At 42.4% G+C, this 12,488-nt stretch overlaps 1 protein-coding gene across 6 annotated transcripts in view; it reads left to right on the forward strand.

Moving 5' to 3' along the window:
- The window catches only part of PKIB (cAMP-dependent protein kinase inhibitor beta), a 68,122-nt gene that overhangs the window by 29,826 nt on the left and 25,808 nt on the right, over positions 1 to 12,488 (forward strand). The window contains exon 2 of one of the 6 annotated variants that reach the window (XM_084827429.1): positions 11,890 to 12,034. The exons of 4 other annotated variants lie outside the window; for them this stretch is intronic. The gene's annotated coding sequence lies outside the window, so the exon portion shown is untranslated. The remainder of the gene's footprint in view (positions 1 to 11,889; positions 12,035 to 12,488) is intronic. One more of the 6 variants, XM_084827430.1, reaches the window with a different exon arrangement.

Raw genomic sequence — 12,488 nt, forward strand, 5'->3', positions numbered from 1 at the left:
GCTTGATTGATAACTGGCAAATAGAGGGAGAAAATGTGGAGGCAGTGAGAGACTTTGTCTTTCTAGGCGCAAAGATTACTGCAGACACTGACTGCAGCCAGGAAATCAGAAGACGTTTACTTCTCGGGAGGAGAGCAATGACAAATCTTGATAAAATAGTGAAGAGCAGAGACATCACACTGACAACAAAGGTCCGCATAGTTAAAGCAATGGTATTCCCCATAGTAACCTATGGCTGCGAGAGCTGGACCATAAGGAAGGCTGAGCGAAGGAAGATAGATGCTTTTGAACTGTGGTGCTGGAGGAAACTTCTGAGAGTGCCTTGGACTGCAAGAAGATCAAACCAGTCCATACTCCAGGAAATAAAGCCAGACTGCTCACTTGAGGGAACGATATTAAAGGCAAAACTGAAGTACTTTGGCCACATAATGAGACGACAGGATACCCTGGAGAAGATGCTGATGCTAGGGCAAGTGGAAGGCAAAAGGAAGAGGGGCCGACCAAGGGCAAGATGCATAGATGATATTCTGGAGGTGACGGACTCGAGCTTGGGGGAGCTGGGGGTGGCGACGGCCGACAGGAAGCTCTGGCATGGGCTGGTCCATGAAGTCACGAAGAGTCGGAAGCGACTGAACGAATAAACAACAAAAGAACCTTATTGAATAATCTGGGAATTAATACCTTCATTATCAGTTAGCCATTTTAAGTGTTAGGTTGACATGGATGGTTTGTACTAATGTTTGCAGAGTTGCTCTGGAGCTGTGGCAGAGCCCTTGCACGTCTTGTTTGCTGTGAGCAAACAGCAGTCCTTGCTCAGTAAAGTAGCAGCTGTGTTTTTATCATTTATATGAATTAGCCATATGGCAGAATGTGGATCTTACAGTCTGAACATACTTATTATTGATGGAGAGGAGCATTCAATCGTGATCTTTTTACCTGCATTTTGAAGTGGTACTATTTCAAATGGATGGTATCATGTGCCTTTTCTGAAAGTGATGATTTGCTGTCTGTTGAATGGATTATACTTTAGGGCACAACCCTATGCATGGCTGGGAGTTGTAGAACTTTTTTCTGTCTAAACATGCATAGGATTGCACCCTTACTAAATTATCCCTGGGTCAGTATTTTAATACTGCTGACTGAAGACTGCTTTTAGGATATGCTACATGTATAAAAAAGTGTTCTTGCTATTGGCATCAGTTATAGTAGAGACACAACTATCTCCACCCCAATGATACCATTTATCTCCTCCCTCACACCACCAGCCTGGAAATGTGTGTGTGTGTCAGGAAAGCAGGGGACAAAACTGACTTTTTTTGTTACATTACTGAAGAAGCATGGATCAACAGTACTGCCAAATTATACAAACACCATCATGTCTGAAGCTGCCTGCAATAGATAAAGAGGGTTCCTTTTAAAAGCTCTGAGATGCAAACATACCTGAAAAAGTGAAGGGCCCTAAATTCAATTGCACCAGATTTGTATTGCTAAACATATTGCAATACCTGGGAGTTCTTGGAGTGCATTAATAATATATTAACTAGAAAGCAAACATGCTGCTGTGCAGTGCTTCTTTTTCCTTATTTGATGGATAGCAAAATATTGTCATCTCCCTTGATGTATTTCAGCCTTCCTAACGAGCAAGCCAACATTACAGGCTCATAAATATACCTCTCCCTGAGCAGGCATTTCTTTTTGTTGTGTGAAACTCTGAGAAATCAATACCTTCTTGTTTATCACATAATTCTACATTTTGTTAGCTTTCTTCTTTATTGCGCATGTATTTATAATACCAAGTAGTCTTCCACTTCTAAACCTTTGCTGGTTCATTTTCACCTGGCTAAAATAATGAAGGTATAGACTTTACCTATCTATAGTCTCCTCTGCAGTAAGTAACTCAATGGTTGGGGCAGGAATGCTATACTGCCAATTTTTCAATACCCAGATCCTATACAACACCTGCTCTCTACACACTTGAAGACATCCATCCCATCTTTTACCAAATTTGCATAAAGCCTGTTTAACTTGATCATTTGTAATGATGGTTGGTTGTTACCATGGCAAGAGTATCACTTGATAACCTTGCTTCCATTGATAGGTAGCATGTTTAGACAATAATACCATTTTTTACTGTGATCGCTGTTTCTAAAAACCATGTTATTGTATAACAGTTGCAGTTATCAAGTGATAGTGTAGTTCTCTTCCATAATTTGATTTATAATTTTAATCACTATTCCCCATTTCAGTATAATTGTATTTAGAACAAAGACTACAGAAAAATTAAAAATTGTATAAATGTCATACTTATATTAAGTATTATGACCAGCTTTAGTCTTTGTTTCCATTATGAAATTCACAATACATGTTTGAATATGAAACACATAATTAATTGCACATTGCACTTTCTATGCATCATACAATAACAATGCATTCTTATGCATGCCTACTCAGAAGTAAGCCCCATTGAACTCAATGATACCTACATCCATGGAAGTATGTTTAGAGTTGCAGCCTAAGCTAAGTTCAGTGACTCATTTCTCACCCAGGACTTGTATAACCATTGCTGAACAATAAGTCTTCTTTCTGCCCTTTGTTAATCTTGCTACTATCACTAGGTGAAAATGAGCTTAACCTCACTCTTCATCCAATTACTTTCAAATCACCTCACATTACAGTTTACATACCCACATACCATAATTGCATGGATTCTTGCAATTGACCTATAGTCGGAATTCAAAAGTTGTAGGTTGTCTGAAGGGTCTTGGTGTGCAAGAAACTTTGCTGCCACCCTATTTTCAGCAAACTAGATGTTTTATTTATTTGTTTACTGCATTTTTATCCCACTTTCCAGACAAAGCAGTTCACATCAGTAAAAAAAGGCTGTGCCATCAGGGTTACAAACCAAAATGACAAGACGCACCAGGGAAGGAGAGTGGAGGGAAAAGGAAGAGGAGGGAGATCAGTTTTCAAGGCCAGAACAAGGTGGTGAGCAATAAACAGGCATTTAAATGTACTTTGGGCCAAGTTGATCTTCTCTTACTGTTCTTGCTTGAATGAGACTCTGGTTCCTTTGGCCAATGGATGGGGCCAGGGTATTCATTTCCCTTCTTTCTGCAGTTCCAGGGCAGCTGTCAGTTCCAACTGAGTGTTCTTTCTGACAGGGAGGGGAAAGCGAGCCCTCTGCAATTGATCCTCCTCTGACTGATAGATGGGCTAGGTTGGTGTTCCCCTGGTTTTATGTTATTCTTGGGAAGCAGCAGATGCAGCCTTCCAGTGGTCCTAGGTCCCCTGGCTGATGGCAGTTTATCCCAACATGATTGCCACAAAGGCCACTGTTTCTTGGACATCTTGAGATAATCTATTTCTTATCTTGAGATAATCTATAATCAGTTTCTACTGGATTTTGACTCCGTAATTACTGCAAGAATCACCATTTGGCTAGGATACCTTATACCAAAGTTTACAATACACATTAATAGCTATATCAACTTTACAAGTGAGATGTGAATGAAAAAGAACAACATTTTGGACAAAAATAACCACTTGCTCTCCATTGGATAAAGTGGGAGCACCTAAGGAGCAAAGGAAGACAGCCATCAGGATCCTTGTTACAACATGCAGAAAGAGAGACTGTTAGTCAGGGATAATAAGGATTGACTGTTACTGAAGAAGTATGATTGCCTCCCTTCCTGTTCCACTGATGGATGCCTTCCAGCTGTGGAATGACCACCGTTGGATGCAACAGATTACATTTTTATGCCAAACTTCTGCATGGAGCTCAGAGTGGTATCCCTAGTTCCACAGCCCCATGTATCCTTACAACAATAAGGCTATCAGTGGCTAATAGTCATGATGGCTGTATGCTAGCTGCAGTATCAGAGGCAATACGCTCATGTATACCAGTTGCTGGGGTGCATGAGCAGGAAGATGCTTTCACATTCATGTCCTGCTGTGGACTTCCCATTGGGGATGAAGTTAAATAATGTGGGAACAGAATGCTGGAACAGATAGCCTTTGGTCTGATCCAGCATGGCTCATCTTACGTTCGTAAGCTCTAGGGCTACTTGCTCAGGAGCCCAGTGGGCCCCATATTTGCCTACCAAATATTCAGATGGACGCCACAGGCCTTGCTCCATGTGTCTCCACTCCCACCCCACGCCACCATCATGTAAGATAAAGACAGGTGGTTTCATAAGACAGGGCATTTTCATTGTGGTTATGGAATGCCCTTCTTAGAGGGCAAAACTGGGCTATTATATAGTACAAGCAGATTTTTTTAGTGCTCTTTTGCTGATGTTTTGCTGCTGTAATTTATTCTCTTTTGGCTGAACTTTAAAAATGGTTTTACAACATTTTATAATTGTGTTGTTGTTAGCTATCTTGGTGGGAGAGGTTAAAAGGGAAAGGTATGAATATTTTTAATTATCCCCCCTCCCCCGAAGAAGAACAAAATGGATTTGCATGGAATGTTTGTGAACCTATCATTTTCTCCCACTGCAAATACCTTGTGAAGGAGAACCTTATATGGTTTCCTGACATTTATGCTTGCCAAAGATGGATAATTGAAGCACGTTTTCAGTTTAGTATTGACAAATATATTCTTTCTCTTTGATCCAAGATGTCTTGAGATACTCTTTTTGGCTATTTGTCTCAATTTGCTTTCTTAAGTGGATAATAAAAGATAACATCTTGTCAATTACGTTCAATAGAATGGTGGCAAATTATCTTGTTAGGAAGTTATGATTTAGGAAGTTTTGGATGGTAATAAGGGTATTGTGCAATTGGAGTTTCTCCAAGAATGGAGGTGAGAGAAGGGAAGTAGTGCACAAACAAATGATAGAGAAAGGTAAGCAACCAAGGTTCTCCATTTCTCATAGAAATGCATCTGTGCGAGTATCAGCTGCAGCCAAGCTCATTTGCATTATGTTAATTTTAGCACAGGAGCTATAGATTTGGAGACAACAGATTAAATGACAGGCTGTAACAGGTGTCAGTAGCTTGCTAGGATGAGCCAGTTAGTTGCTTTTTATGAGAGTCAACACTGTGCAGTGGCTGTTTTGGCTTTTTAGCCAAAGAGATCTGGGTTCAAAATTACCCAGCTCATTGTGTGACTCTGGGCCACACAAGAACCCAAGTACTTGAGGCCTCTTCTGGCATTCTCCTGAATGCATAAGGGGTCAAAGCATGTAGGGAGACAGGGCTGTGTGTGTGCCAGCCCCTGTGTGTGCCAGCCCCTAATCTACCACCCAGGGATGTGCGTCAGGGTAGAGAAAAAACCTACGTGTGCTATTCTGTGCTTCTTGAAGAATGAGATATAAATAACTCGGCAAAGCTTCCAGTAAGTGCATACAGGGTTACAAGCTAATGGAGGTTGTATTCATGCTTTCAAAAAGGGAGATAAATACTGCAGTTGTCAAGTTCACATATTATAGGGCCACAGTTGTGGCCTTATATTGAGGGGGAGTTATAATATTCCACACTTATAAGCAGAAATCAGGGAGGCAGTAGGTTCTGTGGCATATACTCAGAAAATGGCTGAGGGAATTGAAACTGGACAGCGTAGGAGAGGTTGGTTTGGGTATGGTCCATGCTGATTTTGAGGTAGATGGCTTAATTATAGGAATTTAAAGTTTGATGAGTGAACTCCAACATTTTGACAGGTATTGTCAATTTCCTCCCCACAGACTTTGCTGGGGCTAAATTTATCAGCCAGTTTCTCTGTTTGTACTGCATCTTTTGGGAAACTGTTGTGTCAGGTCACGGGGAAGATCTCGTATGGGCATGGCATGGCCCTTAACAGTTATCTCACAGCATTTTGGAGCTTGAGTGAACATGGAAAGCCGTTAACACAACATGTTAAACCAAATCTTAAAAAAAATAATTGAATATTAGGGCTGTGCACCACTTTAGTTCTGGATCTGAATTCTGAACCAAAGTGGGGTGATTTCGACTGAATTGAATCAGATCCAATCTGAATCGGATATGCATTGGTCCAAAGTGGGTTGGATCGATCCAAAGCACTTTGGATCGATCCAGATGATTCTGAAGCACAGACAGCCTGTCTGGGAAATGTAACAATTTGCTTAAGATTAGGGAGGGGGACAGGAGGAGTGGTGGACCAAAAAAAAAATACAACCCAGCCTTTTCTTTTCTGTTAGACTTCAGATCGATAGTTAATGTTAGTGTACTCCCCTTCCCCCAACCCCTTAGCTTGTGTAGGTAGGTTTCTTTTTCTATATCTGCTTTTCTTTTGGTCTTTTGTGTGTGTGTACACTGTGTGAGTGCAGTAAACACATTATTGTGCACAAGAAAACTGTGTGTGGCCAAAACAGTACACCAATACACAGCCCAATATATACTGTGGGTCAAAGCACTACACAGTACATAATATGAAGCATCTCGGGGTGCCACCAGCTTAGCCTGTCCTGTACAGTTCCTCCACCACCAGTTGGACTGTGCCAGCCTTGCAAGGGTGCCTCTGTTTCTCTGCCAGCCTGCCTGCCCAGTGCCTGTGTGGCGCCCTCCTTGCTGCTGCTGCCCTCCTCCTCTGCCAGGTTCTTCCATCCATGCCATTCTGCATGGTTCTTCCACTGCCAGGGGGTCTGTGCCAGCCTTGAACATGCCCACTTGAGTGGAGGCTGGCTGGTACTGCTGGTGGCTATGACTTAGCTTCCTGTAAGATGGCCTTTTTTTTTTTTTTCCTTTTTTCTTTTAAGAAACACTGGGAAACTTTTACCTGTGGCAAAAGCCACTGGACCTAACTGTGAAACCTGGCAGGGTTGTCAGCTACTTCTGAAGGGCTAACACCATGTCCTCAAAGTTCATGTCCTTAAATAAAAAACAATGACGTTACGCTTACTCACTTTCAATTCAGTGTGACTTACTCCCAGGTAACGTGTATTGCACAGGTCATCAGGTCATCTAGTGAGGCTGAATAGTGGCAGATTCAGGACAGACAAAAGGAAAGTACTAGGGAAGAGTGGTTATTTTGCACTTCAAAAAAACCTTCACCAGAGATTAGGGATAGTGACCTCCTAATTGGCACCTTAAACACCTTCTGATTAGCATCTCTAATCCCCTTTGTGGCTTGACTGTTTTTTTGTTTTTGTTTTACCTTTTGTTTTAGTTTTTGAGAAAAGGAAACTTTATGCATGGCCAGCACAAAAGCCACTGGACCTAACTGTCTGAAATTTGGCAGGTTCAGTCACATCTATAGGGGCTGCCAGGTCCCCAAATTCCATGCACTTATGTGGAAGCACACAAAAAATTATAGTTCTTTGCTTTGACAGATTTTCTTGAAAAAAGCCAATTTTACCTGTGGCAGCACAAAAGCCACTGATCTGAAATTTGAAATTAAAACGAACAGTCTGAAATTTGGCAGGTTCAATCACCTCTGTAGGGGCTGCCAGATCTCCAAATTTCATGTATTTAACATAAACACTAAAAAAGTTATGGCCGTTTCTGTTTTCCAATGCAAGTTAATGGGAAAATGTAAAATCAGAATAATTTGGATTTTGCTAATCTTTCTTTGGATCCGGAGTGTGAAGAGGTTAGATCGGGTCCAAATCGGTCTGAAGTGGATCAGAGCAAAATCCAAAGCTCTGAATCGGCCTCCGAAGTGGGTTGGGGAAGGGGGTCCGTGCACAGTCCTATTGAATATAGACAGTGCTGATGGCTTGAATCATGGTGGATTCAGAAGATATGTTGCCATTTCATTGGTCTCTAGTGACATTCACCTTGTGGATTTCTATAGCATAATAAATTGATATGCTGATGTGAAGCAGGTGGTGTTTATATCCAGGATGGGCTTGATACAGGGATTCATAAGTTTAATTACGCCAGCACTGGAATAACACAGCAGACTGGACGTTGGGAGTGGAAATGATTTATTACCTATCAGTGCACAAATTGAATGAAATGCTGAGTGAGTAACTGTGCAGGTGTGGTTATTTGCAAAAGTCTTCATTTCTAAGACAGAGGCTCCAACAAAGGGAAATATATTTGTGGGGAATGAGCTTCTAAAGGTGATAGAATCCCCAATTGCTAGCAAATTTGCTGACACATTCTTTGATTGTGTCAGAATGTTCTGCACAATAAGCATCTTGAAGTCATGGTCCTGACGTGGCATGCAAGAAGGAGAATAAGGAAAGCAAGCCAATGAAGAGGCTTCGGGGAAGAAGGGAGGGGATAAGGGACCTCTAATCATTGTGCGTGTATTTAAGCATTTGAAAGCACAATATGTCTGCATGAAGTCAACCGAGCACAGGACTTCTGCATACAGTGTGGAAGGCAGCTTAAGATTGCTGTCTTAAGATATGGAACCATATTACTATCGATAATAAGGAGAAGAATTAACTGCATTTATTTATTTGATTTGTATCCCCCTTTTTGACCAGAGTCCTCAAAGCAGTTCAATTCATTCATAAAATATAACATTTCTAGTTAAAAAACAAAACCATGAGCAGCTGTGTGATGGCTTCTTTGCCTGCCTCCCTTCCTCTCGCACACAACAACTGGTTTCCTTGGATGGCCACTGTGATAGGGACATCCACCTACTCCAGGAGCAGGCATGCAATTGGTGTCTTTGCCTAGTTCCCCCCTCTCCTCTACACAATTGTAATATTGTATGATAAAATAAGAATACTGCATGACTGTATGATAACATTTGTGAAGTACTTTCTCTGGAAAGCAATCCTACCTTTTTGACATAAAGGCTATGAGAAAAGGGCATTGTTTCATTATTTTGTAAGGCAAAACTACTACTAAAAATATTCAAAACAGTCAAATGTTTTTTGTGTCTTTTATCTCTTGCAAGCTTGTTCACGGGTGGAAATGGCTAGAAATAAGAGCATCACTAGATCTGGTGCCCTCCAGATGTTTTGGATGGCAACTCCCAGCATCCCCAGTCAGCATGCCCATGGATGATGGGAGCTGTAGTCCAACACATCAGGAGGGCAGGTTGGGGAAGGCTGCACTAGAACAGGAAGAGAAAGATAGTAAATTATATATTCCTGTGGAAAGTATATAAGTGGGAACTACGACAAAATGTTGCAGCAGAGTGTTCCTGTTCAGGGTGCCAGCCAGCCATGCCTTCTTCCAGGATACTCTATTGTATTCCTCTTCCACCCTGGTTTTCCATTCTCCCCCTACCCCATGTGAAGAAATGCCTGTTTATAACTGTTGGTGGCATGTAATGTTTACATTTACTCTGTGAGGCTATAGTGTGTCTGTGTAGACCTTGTTTGTTTTGTTATTGTCAAAGCAGTTGCTGTGTAGTAGTTGTTGAGTGACAATTCCGAAGGGGGAGAGAGAGACAATCACTTTGACTATTGTTATATGGGACCTGGATCAGGTAAATTGAGTTCTGATTGGCTGGGGATTCTAACTAGGTAGAAAGAGTGGTTGGGAAATGACAGTTAAGGTATGAGAGTTGACATTAGAGTCAGTCAGTCTGTGGTAGTCAGAGAGGGAGAAGGTCTGCTGGTTGGCGTGGCATGTTTTAAAAGGACTAGGAGAAAGCTGAGGAGAAAGTGAATAGCTAAGGCCTGAATATTAAGCTCTTCTTTCTCTGGGGGATAACCATACGTGGCTGGTGAAAAGCAGGAGTAGGGAGCAGATGGCTGTGTTATGCCAAGAGGCTACCCTGAGATCTTGCCAGAGAAAGGTTATACAAGCAGGCAGTAAAAACCCAGACAAACTGTCCAAGCAGCCAGAAATACAACAGGAGGAGCTTTGGTGTCAGAGGAAGACTGTACCCAGAAGCTGGACATTGTTGTAAGGGTATTTGGCTGGGGTGGAGGTATAGGGAATTTGGCCCGAGGTAAAAGCAGTCCTTAGAGGCTTGTAACAGCAACAGTGTGCTTATGTACAAAATATCCCTTTAATAAATTACTTGTTTAATCGTTCATCGTTTGAAAGATCACACAGCTTTTGGTTGACCCCGAAAGACTTATAACTTGGTTGGACCACTCAAGGGAGCCACAAGGGAGCAGAGGGCCTGGGTTGTAGTTTTTAAAAATTGTGGGTGGGTGGTGGGCTTTGAGGTTGTGTTTGTGATTTTAGGGGTGGGGTGCCCACCTGATAGGTGGAAGTGAGGGAGGCATGTGTCTACCTGGCAGAGGCAGTGGGGGAAGTTCTGGGGGCCAGAACGTACCGAGGCTGGGCAGAGATGCTGGCAGAGCGCTAGGGGCAGGCCATGCCGATTAAGGGGAACAGAGGAGAGATGTGTAATATCTGTCCCCTGTTCCGGGCCTGTCCAGAGCTGAAGGATGGCTGTGGGATGCGTGACTTCATCCTCTGGCCTTCATCTGCTGCTGTGTAATGCCAGGTCCGTTGCCTATAAAACATCTCTCATCCATGACATGATCCTGGATGAAGGTGTGGACATGGCATGTATTACAGAGACCTGGCTAGATGAGGCCACTGCTCCTAGGGATGTCAGAGAATTATGCCACAGATCTCAGTGAGGCCGAATGCCAGTGCATTCGGCCCGCCAAAATCCCTGGCAGAACGAAGCCCCCCACCCCCCCCACCCCACAAAAGGCGCGCGAAACGGGACACTTACCTGGTGCTGTTCGCGCCGCTTTGCGAATGGCGGCCGTGTCTGTGGCTGCCATTCGCTTCCCTATTTTTGCCATTTGCGTCCCTGAGGAGCCCATGATAGGCTACATAAATATTTATGTAGCCTATCACGGCAAAAAAAGGGAATGCAAATGGCGGCCACCGTAGTACTGTGAGTGTGTGTGGTCTCATGCAGTTCTCCACACACACACACACACCCAAGATGTTTTTTTAAGACTGTATCAGGTGTACAATGCAAGGTAATTTAAGAGTTGCTATAGTAACTTATCTCTTAAATAAGATGACAAAAGTATATTTGTACTAGGAAAGCATCCAAACCCAGGATAATAACTAGCAAGGAAACAAGTTCTCCATTTTCCTCATCCTACCACTTTTAAAGTAATTACACTCTCTCTTTCTTCAAAGGCTTATATTCCATTTGTGACTTCAGTCACTGAAAAAGGTTGGAGGGGAAACAAAGTTCTCTTCTGTGTTGTTTTAATGAATAATGCCCTTTATCTGAGGGCAGAAACCAGCTCAGCATTACTGAATACTCAAAACACCCTGTTCCGACCTTAGCATTAGTGAAAGATGTTGTATAAAAACAGGCTTCCGAAGGCCCTGTAGCCATGATAGGCAACTGAGTTGGATTATTGCCTTCCTTTATTAGAAAACCAGAGAGGAAGGCTGTGGCCAAAAGGAACACAGGAAACTGCCTTATATTGAGTCAGACAGTGGCTCTCCAGGGTTTCAGATAGGGTTTTTTTGCACTCCTAGGGTTTGAACTTGAAAGCTTCTGCAAGCAAAGCATGTCCTGTACTAGATAAAGCCTTTCCCATTGACGTTCTTGTGTTTACCTTATTCCCTGGTAGGATCATATCTTCATTAGGACCAACTAAAATGTCACATAACCCTACTGTTACTTTTGTATTTGTTCTTATGAACCAAGATGGCTACCTTTTTATTTTTATTCTCCAGTGACTTGCTAAAGAGAATAGATAACTTTTGTTTAACTATTATTGTACTTGTCACTATTTCGTTCTGGCTTGGATCCTAATTTTTGTTCCATAGATAGAAGAGTGTTCACAGAATAAGGCTTTCCCACTTCCCCTTCTCTCTCCAGCCCCTGAAAATCTGCTTCTGGGAACTGGGAGAATCATTGAGAATCATGGTGCACAGGCTGCAGATGGAGGGGGAGTTTGTAGAAATTGGCCCACCTTATGTGAACAGAGCAGCAACTTTGGATCCAATTTTCTGTCTCTTATTATACACGTCTGAATCTACAGTACCTAGAAGCCAAGCAATAACGAAATCTTTCATTTTGACCAGATAGCTGAAGACATGCAGCCACATCAGCTCCAAGAGGGTCCAGCAGAACTGAAGTAGACAGCAAAGGTTGTGATTAACAGCGACAGAGGATGTAAGAATCTGGAATGCTCCTACCCATCTTCCAACACCCTAAAACTAAACTCTGGTAACCAACTTGATGGCTGTAGGTTGCCATCATAGTCTCTAGAACCACTACGATTGCTGAGAAGGGCAACCTTTTCAATAAAAGCCAGTTTATTGATTTATTGCTCGTCCTACTTTATCTAAGACCTAGGGTGGTACTAGACAAGGCTTTTTATGGCACTATCACCCTGCCTCATTTATGGAATTTTATGAGGGTTCCAGATTATGTTGTCTTCCTGCTGTAACCATCCCATGTTACTTCTTCTGTCTTTTTTCCAACCACAAAAACTCCGTTAAGTTAAAAAAAAAAAAGTGGAATACCTACACAATACCTTCTGGCTGTTAAAGCTAGGACCCCTCTGACTTGAAGCACCCCTAGTTAAGACCCAGCTACTAGTTATCTGTGGGCAGGAGACACTACGGAGATGAAAGCTGGATGGAATGTTACGAGAACATCCCAGAAGTGTCAACTGAAC

This window comes from Heloderma suspectum, chromosome 1, assembly GCF_057233095.1.
Source record: "Heloderma suspectum isolate Gila_16-S chromosome 1, 16-S_ref, whole genome shotgun sequence".
Taxonomy (NCBI): domain Eukaryota; kingdom Metazoa; phylum Chordata; class Lepidosauria; order Squamata; family Helodermatidae; genus Heloderma; species Heloderma suspectum.